We start from the raw sequence: 10,762 nt of genomic DNA on the forward strand, positions 1-10,762 counted from the left end.
AACACAGGGAAGCTGATGATTTCCTTGTATTTGAACATATATGTGTGATTAACTTGAAGGGTTGATTGCTTTGTTTTTAAACATGTATGTAATATCAGGCTTGTTATCTAGTCCATCATTTGTAAATGTAGATGTAAAGACATGGAGGTGTTCACAAGATGTGGAATATGTTTCTTTTGTTGAAGCAGAATTTTAGGCCATCTAGTTGTTGTCTGTAATTTTGTTGTTGTTAACAATTGTTGTTGACAATATGTCAAATAGAGACAAATGAAAATTTTTGTGAAGAAGATGTAACTTCACATTTGTTTGAGCCACCTTGGATCAATGATCAAGGAAGAGAAGTTCAAACTACCTTCTGTAACCTTCTTAGCAGGAGTTCTGCATGAAATCAAGGAGGAAGACAGTTCTTAACTAGAGGACCAACACATCCAGGAAGGAAGTGTTTAAAGGTTTTGGTTTAGAGGCACTAGCTATGCAAGGCACGTGTATGAAGGCTGAAAGAAGAGGGTGTTGTTACTCTCATCTACTATGCAGTTCAGTATATCAACCTTTTGTGGTCCAAAAGATTCCTAGTGGGGAGGCATGATCAGAAAATGATCCTTAAGGACATTCTAAATGCTCAAAAGTGAAAGTCAAAGGATGCTCCTCAAAATAGTCTCATTGCATAGATCTCTTCATTCTGAATCTAATGCAATTTGAATGGACCAAAACAGACTCCTGATGAAGAGGTTATTGTAAAAAGAAAATTGCCCAATGTCCTTAGAAAGTGAGGCATTTTCTTGTTAAAATGGGACTTAAGGGGTCCTTAAGAAAATCACATCGTAAATGAAAAATGGAGGACTTAAATGGGGGTGGAAGGACTCTCCGGTTACAATCTCCGATATATCGCATCTGAGGAAGGCCTTCGTGTAGCATAGGAACCCTGGGTAAGCCGAAATTCAATATGTCGATATTGTGACGAGCGATGTGTGACTTGCAATCAGTGGATTGGGAGATCGGTGATCAGCACAGTCGAAGGGAAGTGGTTTAGACCCTGGGTCGTTGCGACTTACGATATGCGATGTGCCGATATTGGTGATTAGTGGTCGGCGAATGGGATCACAACCATGTAAAGGGGGCATTGACATGTGACAATGCGATATGCCAATATGCGATAGCGCCGAGATGTGATTGTGATTAGCGATTGGGATTGCAGTAATACAAAGGGGCTCCTGCCTATTGCGATTGTGATAAGAGATCATAGGATGGACCCGAGAGGATTATAGGGGTGATTGAACTTTATTTGAGTTCTGCCTAAAGGCTCATGATGTATTTTTCGTGAGTTTTCCTGTGTGTTTCTGTTATGCTGCTATTTTCGGAATGTAGGTAGAAGAATGCCCGTCTGTGTCATTTCCATTGGAAACAGTCCATCGCACCTGTGCCACACTATGAGTGGGCATTTTGAAATAGGAATGCATTATGTAACGTGTAGTGCCATAGAGCCAAAATCCAGAGGGCCAGATGCAAAGAAAAAGGGATGATTGCATAGAGAGGAAGACAGAAAGCTAGTCAAAGAGACGCAGAGCCGCCAAGAATGATTCCTCATGATTGCTCACAGAGAAACAGATGGGGAGCCGTAGAGCCGGGAGGATAACTCACAAGAGCTAGAGAGCCACGTGAAAGCAAGGGCCAAGGGATTTTGATAATCCGCAGAGTTTAATAGAGAACTTAGAGGCCGAGAGCCAGTAGTGCGGAGAGCAAGAGGCTAACAAAAAATGTAGCGGTCGGAGTGCTGGACCGAAAGTGGAACCCGAGAGCTCATGCTGTAACATTCCATAGCCGCAGAGTTGATAGAGGCATAGAGCCACCAGAGGTTCGGGGTGAATTTCCAAGGGATGATTCCTCAAGATAAGGAAGGGACAAAGGGCCCATGAATTTGAGCATTGAGAGCTAGAAATCCTGAGAACTTCAGAGATGGAGAGCTGAGTAGAAGAAGAATCCACCAGAGGTTGGGGCGATTGCAAAGGATGCGTCCTCATGATGAGGAAGGGATAGAGAGCCCATGAATTGAGCTAGAGAGTCGAGAGCCAAAAAGTCGAGAGCTTCAGAGCCAAAGGACCGAGCAGAGGCAGAGCCACCATAGGTTGGAGGCAGATCTAGACAACTAGAGCTCAAGATAGCTACGCAGAACCAGAGGGTCAATAGCTGCAAAGAGCCAGAGAGCGATAGCCTCAGAGAGCCGTAGAGTTGAGGATTCACAGAGAGCCACCATAGGTTGGAGGCTTGACAAAGGCATAGCCACCAGAGGTTGGAGGCAGAGCCGCAGAGCCAGAGAGCTCAAATCAGACTTCTAATAGCCATGAGGTTGTAATGAAGTTTCAAAGCAGCTAAGAGATCAAACGATCAAGTTGTTATTGGTGTCCGATGTATGCTGAAGACGGACGAAGGAATTCCAGAGACAGTAAAAGAATTCTGAGGGAGTTGGTGCAAGCCAGGAGCTCAAGATAGCCTGGAGGATTGATTGAAGGAATCTAGTCCGGAGAAGCCTAGACTTGTCTGTAGAGCATGGACAGCCAGCGGGATAAGATGGTATTCTAAACCCATAGGTGTAGTTGTAAATCAATGGAGTTAAGTGTGGAACTTGTAAAAGAAGCATTACCATAATCCCAAAGAGCCTAGTCGAGTTGATTAGAGCTCAAGGAGACGTAGCCCAAGATATTAGGGTGAATTCCATATTATATTGTTGTCTTACATGTTTGTTTATTTGCTGCATTTTACTGTTATGTGTGTTTATATATCAGTTTAAGGAAATAAACTTAAGGAAATTAAGCAGTTAAAGGCAAAAACAAGAATACACCTATTACAAGTGCTTATTTCCGCAAATTATCAATCATAAGCAAGATCTTGGAAATTGTTTAAGCTTTGGAGTGGAGAGGTTCTTGTAAGGTTGAAAAGAAACCCTTAGTGCCCCATTTCAGATTAATATAATTAATGTAGATCTTACACATTCCATTCTTCTTTGGCACAATGACCAATGGGGATACCCACAGGTTGTCCTATAAAGTTGGGTTCATTCGTTATTGCGGTTGACACATATCATGGGAATTATCCTTGATATAAATATGATGAGTACACATATTTGAGTGAATTCCCTTCATATCGACGTAATCCAAACAAATAGCCTCCTTTTGTTATCACAATAGTTGTATGAACTACTCTGATTCCGTGGGAGATATATTTGGATTGATGTTTACAGTTTTTCCAGGCTCGATCTTCATTATAATTCTCTCAGGGTTAGGGTAGTTTGTATTTCTTTCGTAACAATATTGTCACTAGAACTATCTTGATTAGATTCATCCATTAAAGTATTCAAGGGTTGAAAATTTTGTTGTGTAACAATGGAAGGGTCATTAATGAAACTGTTGATAATTTAATCCTCTGTTTCATATTTAAAATAAAGGGTATTATCAATTGTGAGGAGTAGATGAAAACAATCCTCTTTTGGCTTGCGTTCAATCCACAAGGGGATTTCATAATCAACACTTGGTTTTGTTAGGAGATAGAGGATGGGGTTTGTAGGTTTTAACCTCGTACAAAAATTTCCCGCATGTGAATTCTAAAAACAGAAAATAAATAATGGCAAGAGCATACAACATAAAACGGATCTACACAGAGATTTTCCCCTGGATCCCATAACCGAGACTACCAAATTGATTTTTTCATTATATTCCTTTCAATGTTACAATACATATATATACATGCCGAAGAATCCATAAACCCAAATCCATTAACCCTGGGTCAAAAAGAAAAAATTCTCGGGGTATTGCCCTGGATCCCGTGCAAGCAGAATATCGTCCCCTTACAAACCCCCCAATAAGGGGGGCTACCGACTCCCCTATGACCCCCCTGCTGTGATCAGCGCAATGTACAGGGGGGGCTACCATCCCCCCTATGACACCCCACCCCCCGCCCCCACCAATGCGGGGTAGTCATGGAAAGAATATAACACACACCCAACATTCTCCCACTTGTTTTTTTCTTTCCACGTGAGATCTTAGTCATTGGTCCACCCCTACAATGGCCATTGTTTCTCTACACCAAGAGAACTTCTCATTGCTCATAGAATTTTTCAATGCATCTATAGTATTCTTCAAAGTGTCCACCTTTACTAGCAACACCTTTTATCCTCAACCATATCCCTCACAATGTGATAGTGAACATCAATGTGCTTTGTCTTTGAATGATAAGCAAGGTTCTTTTCCAAGAAAATTGCACTTTGGTTCTCACAGTATATCCTTATAGCTCGCTATACTAACCCCATACTTGAACACAATCTCTGCAACCAAACTACTTCCTTGCTTGCATGAGCGGCTGCCATGTATTCTGCCTCTGTAGTTGAAAGTGCCACTATAAACTCTCTCTTTCTTATCCAACTGACTGCACCTCCAAACAGGTTAAATGCATATCCATTTATATATCTCCTCTGATCCACATATCCAGCCCAATCTTCATCAACAAATCCATGGATGTCCAAAACTATGTCCAATCCTGGTCTTCCTTGGTAACACAAACCATAATCACTAGTGCCACGCAAATACTTGAAAACCCGCTTCACTGTTGTCCAATGCTCCTTCGCTAGTTTTGACATAAACCTGCTCAATACTCCCACTGCATGTGCAATGTCTGGTCTAGTATAGACCATTGCATACATCAGGCTACTGACTACACTTGCATATGGAACACAGGACATGTCCTCTTCCTCTTCTTGTGTCTTGGGATACTATTTAACATATAACTTTACACCAATAGGAATATGAACCTTCACTAGTTTAATATCCCGCATACTAAACCTCTGCAATATTGTCTCAACATACTTCCTCTAGTTTATCCAGAGCTTCACTTTAGTTCGATCTCATTTAATTTCCATGCCCAAAATATAGTTTGCAACACCAATATCTTTCATGTCAAATTCGGAGGACAATTGGGTATTCAATTCATGGATAATTTCTTTGTTATTGCTAATCAACAACATATCATCCACATACAAGACCAAATAAATAATATAGTCACCAATTAATTTCAAATACACACAGTGATATTCTTTTCTTCTGGTCAATCAAAGCCACCATATATATGTATCAAATTTCTGATACCACATCCTTGGTGACTTTTTTAACCCATACAAAGACTTGGTGACTTTTTTTAACCCATACAAAGACTTTTTTAACTTGCATACCAGTTCTTTCTTACCCTTCACCGCAAAGTCTTTAGGTTTCTTCATGTAGATCTCTTCTTCCAGATCCCTGTGAAGAAATATTTTCTTCACATCCATCTATTCTACCTCAAAATAAAAAGCAACAACAACAGATAAAAGTAAATTAATAGAAGCTACCCTTTCAATAGGAGAAAAAATATCACCAAAATCAATTCCCGAAACTTGGGAATAACTGTTTGCTACCAACCAAGCTTTGTATTTCTCCACCTTGCATTCTACATTCATATTCTTCTTAAACACCCATTTTCTGCCAATGGGTTTCCCTTCAGCTCGAAACTCCACCAGATCCCAAGCCCCATTTTGTGCAAAGATGCCATTTCATCAACCACGGCCTCTTTATAGAGTTTTCCATCCTCTGAATCTACTATTTCCCTGATAGTTCTAGGATCATCATCAGTAATAGATAAAGCAAAATTTGAACAAAAAGAAAATGGAATATACCTTTATGTTGCCATCTTTCTCGAACTGATCTTCTCACAACTGTAGTTTGTGGCTCTTCATCTTCTGATTTCTCTTCTACTGTAAAGTTTGATTCTTCCTCCTTTAGCTCAAACTCTATCTTCTTAGGTTCCTTTGATAGGACTTCATGTTTAATAACATCTTTCACCTCTCTAAAAACCACACCTCTGCTATACACAACCTTCCTTTTTTCCGGGTTCTAAAGCTTATAACCTTTAAAACCATCCTTATACCCAATAAAGATTCACCTTTCAAATTTACTATCCAACTTTGTTCTTTTCTCCTTTGGAACATGTATATATGCATCACATCAAAATACCCTCAGATGTGAAAGAGAAGGTTTTTTATCAGTCCATACCTCTTGTGGAGTCTTATCCTCCAACACTGATGAAGATGATACGTTGACCAGGTAACATGCAATCTCCACCACCTCTAGCCATAATTCTTTTCTTAACCTGACACAACTGAGCATGCATTTGGCGTTTTCCATCAACATCCTGTTCATTATTTCCAGAAATCCACTTTTCTGATGTGTGTATGGAGTACTCTTCTTCTATTCTATACCAAAATTATTAAAAAACCCTTCAAATTCCTTCTTGCAAAACTCTCCACTGTTATCTTTTCTCAGCACCTTTATCAAACTTCTCTTTCTGGTTTTCCACCAGAGCCTTAAAATCTTTAAACCTGTCAAAGACTTTAGATTCCTTCCTGGGGAAATATATCCATGTATTCCTTGAGAAGTCATATATAAGTTATACATAGTACACAGACTTACCTAGTGATGGAACACAGGTCCAAACACATCACTATGCACAAGCTCTAATATTCGTTTCGCCCTCTTAGCATGAGATTGGAAATTCACCTGATTCTTCTTCCCATATACACAATTTTCACATAAATAAAAATCCATAGAGAAATTAGACATACCTTCTATCATACCATTACTATGAAGTATTTGAAGGCCCTTCTCTCCAATATTTCCAAGCCTTTGATGCCATAGCATGGTATTTTCTCTAGAGACCACTAGATTTTCTGCTATACTTTTAGCAACCACAGAACTATTGCACCGATCAATAATAGTGCTACCTTGAATCTTGTATAGAGTTCTAATCTGAACTCCCTGCATCAATACCAGTTTGTAGGTTTTAACCCCATATAGAAATTACCTGCATATGAATTCTAAAACATAGAAAATAAACAATAGCGAGAGCATAACACATAAAAACACATACACACAGAGATTTTCCCCTGGATCCAAAAACTAGTACTACCAGCTTGACTTTTCATTATGTTCCTTTCAATGTTACAATACATATATATATACATGTTTAAGCATCCAATACCATGGACCAAAAACCATCGCGCCCAAAACCATGTGTGAAAACCATGCACAAAACCATAGGTAGGTTCGCCTACCTAATATAGGGTCCCAAAAATTTTCCCCGGGGCGTTGCCCTGGGCCCCGTAGAGGGGGGCTAACCGCCCCCTTCAAATCCCCTTGTGACCCCCCTGATGTGCAATCAACACAACAAAGAGGGGACTCCAGCCCCACTCCAACCCCCTGGTTTAACTAGGGGATCTAGTCATGGAAAGAATATAAAAAAACCCAACATTCTCCCACTTGTTGTCTTCTTTCCATAAGAGAGCTTAGTGATTTATCTAGCCCTGCAATGCCCATTGTTTCTCTACACCAAGATAAATTCTTAGAGCTCACATATTTTTTCAATGCATTTGCAGTATTCTTCAAAGTGTCCACCTTTACCAGCAACACCTTTTTTTCTTCTATCATATACCTAAAAAAGTGATACTGAAAATTGATGTACTTTGTCTTTGAATGGTAAGCAGGGTTCTTTGCCAAGAAAATTTCACTTTGGCTATCACAGTCTATCCTTATAGCTCCCTATACCAACCCCATACTTGAACACAATCTATGCAACCAAACTACTTCCTTGCTTGCATGAGTGGTTGTCATGTATTTTGCGTCTGTAGTGCCACTACAGATTGTTTCTTACTCATCCAACTGACTGCACCTACAAATAGGTTAAACACATACCCACTTGTAGATCTTCTCTGATCCAGATCTCCATCCTAGTCTGCATAAACAAAGACATGAATATCCAACACTATCCAATCCTGGGCTTCCTTGGTAGTACAAACCATAATCACTAGTGCCATGCAAATACCTAAAAACCCGCTTCACTGTTGTCCAGTGCTCCTCCCCTAGCTTTGACATAAACCTGCTCAATACTCCCACTACATGTGCAATGTCTAGTCTAGCAGATACCATCACATACATCAGGCTACTGACTGCACTTGCATATGGAAGACAGGACATGTCCTCTTCATCTTCTTGTGTATTGGGACACTGTTTAGCAGATAACTTCACACCTATAGGAATAGGAACCTTCACCAGTTTACTATCATGCATATTAAACCTCAGTATTATTGTCTCAACATACTTCCTCTGGTTTAACCAGAGCTTCCTCTTTTCCTGATCTCTTTTAATTTCGATGCCCAAAATATAGTTTGTTGCACCAAGATATTTCATGTCAAATTTGGAGGACAATTGGGTCTTAAAATCTTGGATAATTTCTTTGTCATTTCCAACCAACAAAATATCATCCACATACAAGACCAGATAAATAACATGGTCACCAATTAATTTAAAATACACACAATGATCTGCTTTGCTTCTGGTGAAGCCAAGTCCCCGTATAAATGTATCAAACTTCTGATACCACATCCTTGGTGACTATTTTAACCCATAAAAAGACTTTTTTAACTTGCATACCAGTTATTTCTTACCCTTCACCGAAAAGCCTTCAGGTTGCTTCATGTAGATCTCCTCTTCCAGATCCCTGTGAAGAAATAATGTCTTCACATCCATCTGTTCTACCTCAAAATCAAAAGCAACATAAACAGATAAAAGTAATCTAATAGAAGCTACCTTGGAAACAGGAGAAAAAATATCACCAAAATCAATTCCCAGCACCTGGGAATAACCTTTTTCTACCAACCCAACTTTGTATTTCTCCACCTTTCCTTCTGCATTTGTCTTCTTCTTGAACACCCATTTGCTACCAATGGGTTTCCTTCCAGCCAGAAACTCCACCAGATCCTAAGCCTCATTTTTGTGCAAAGATGCGATTTCATCAACCATGGCCTCTTTCCAGAGTTCTCCATCCTCTGTATCTACTGCTTCCATCACAGTTCTGGGATCATCATCAGTAATAGATAAAGAAAAATTTGAACAGAAAGCAGATGAACTATACCTTTCTAGTTGCCTTCTTTCTCAAACTGAGCTTCTCACAACCAATGTTTGTGGATGTTCATCTTCTAATTCCTCTTTTGCTATAGATTCTGGTTCTTCCTCCTTTAGCTCAAACTCTATCTTCTCAGGTTCCTTTGGTTGGACTTCATGTTTAATAACATCTTTCACCTCTCTGAACACCACATCTTAGCTATACACAACCTTCCTTGTTAGTGGGTTCCAAAGTTTATAACCCTTTAAACCATCCTTATACCCAATAAAGATGCATTTTTCATATTTACTCTCCAACTTTTTTCTTTTCTCCTTTGGAACATGTACATATGCATCACATCCAAATACCCTCAGATGTGAAAGAGAGGGTTTCTTACCAGTCCATACCTTTTGTGGAGTCTTATCCTCCAAAGCTGATGAAGGTGATTTGTTGACCAGGTAACATGCAGTGTCCACCGCCTCTGCCCCCTTGTGACCCCCCACACTGCGCAGTCAGTGCAATGAAGGGGGGAATCTGCCCCCCTCTAACCCTTTGGTTTAACTAGGGGAGCTAGTCGTGGAAAGAATATAACACAACCCAACATAGTTATCCTTGAACCATCTTGCAGGTATCTTTCTTGAACATTATTTTTACACCTGCATCATCCAACTTGCTTACATAAATCAGATTTGTGGCCACTGCTGGAATACGCAGAACACCTAGAAGTGTTCTAATCCTTCCACCTTGCAACTTCAACTTGACTTTTCTGTGACTGATTATTATAGCCTTCTTGTCATCACCTAAGAAGACATCACCACCATCATATTTATCATACTCGTAGAACCACTACCTATGGGGAGTGAAGTGAAAGGATGCACTTGAATCAATCAACCATGCCTCATGATCTACATGTGTACTTGAAGAAGAAGAAGCCAAGTGCACATCGAAACCTTCATCTGAGGTGGTTTTCGCCTCTGCAAAAGGAGCATCATTAGATCCCTTTCCTTTCTTAAGGTATTTAGATTTAAAGTCCCTTTTGAAGTGCCCTTCCTTTCCGCATTTCTAGCACACCTTTATAGGTTTTCCTGGAGATTTAGTTCTCCCTCTAGATTTAGATCTCCCATTTGAGGACTTATTTTTTGTTTTTGTTTTGGGACCGTCCTCGTACACACAAGGCATCACCATTCTGGCCCTCCATATTTTTCCATGTTATCTCCTCAGACAACAAGGATGAGACTATTTCATCAAACTGCTAGGCAGTTGCATTGCTACCTATTGCAACAACCTGACTATCGCACAAATCTGGTGGAGAACACAACAAAATGATGCACTTATCTTCATCTAAAATTTTAATATCAGCATATAAAAACTATCTTAACCCAGTATTAAAGGCGTTCAGATGCTCTATCACCGAGTCTCCATCTTTTATCCTCAAGTTATGCAACTTTTTCTATAGGAATAGTTTATTCACTAGAGACATAGATTGGTACAAAGTCCCTAACTTGTCCCACAAAGCCTTCGCCGAAGCTTCCCCTAATACATTCAATAATACTGAATTTGAGACACACAATCGTATTGTGCTCTTTGCCTTCCAATCCAACTTCGCCCAATCTTCAGTTGACGTTGTTGTTGGTTTGGTACTCGGATCTACCGCGATCCACTAATCTTTATCTTTATCTACCAACAAATCCTCAATCTTGAGTTTCCACAACTAAAAACTCTGACCATTAAATTTATCTATGTCTATCTTTCCACTGCTCACCATCTTCTTTCACCACAAGAATTGATCCCATAGATCTCCCACTGA

The sequence above is a fragment of the Pinus tabuliformis genome, chromosome 1_2, assembly GCF_031772625.1.
Source record: "Pinus tabuliformis cultivar Carrire ecotype Pingquan chromosome 1_2, CPIR1, whole genome shotgun sequence".
NCBI classification, from domain to species: domain Eukaryota; kingdom Viridiplantae; phylum Streptophyta; class Pinopsida; order Pinales; family Pinaceae; genus Pinus; species Pinus tabuliformis.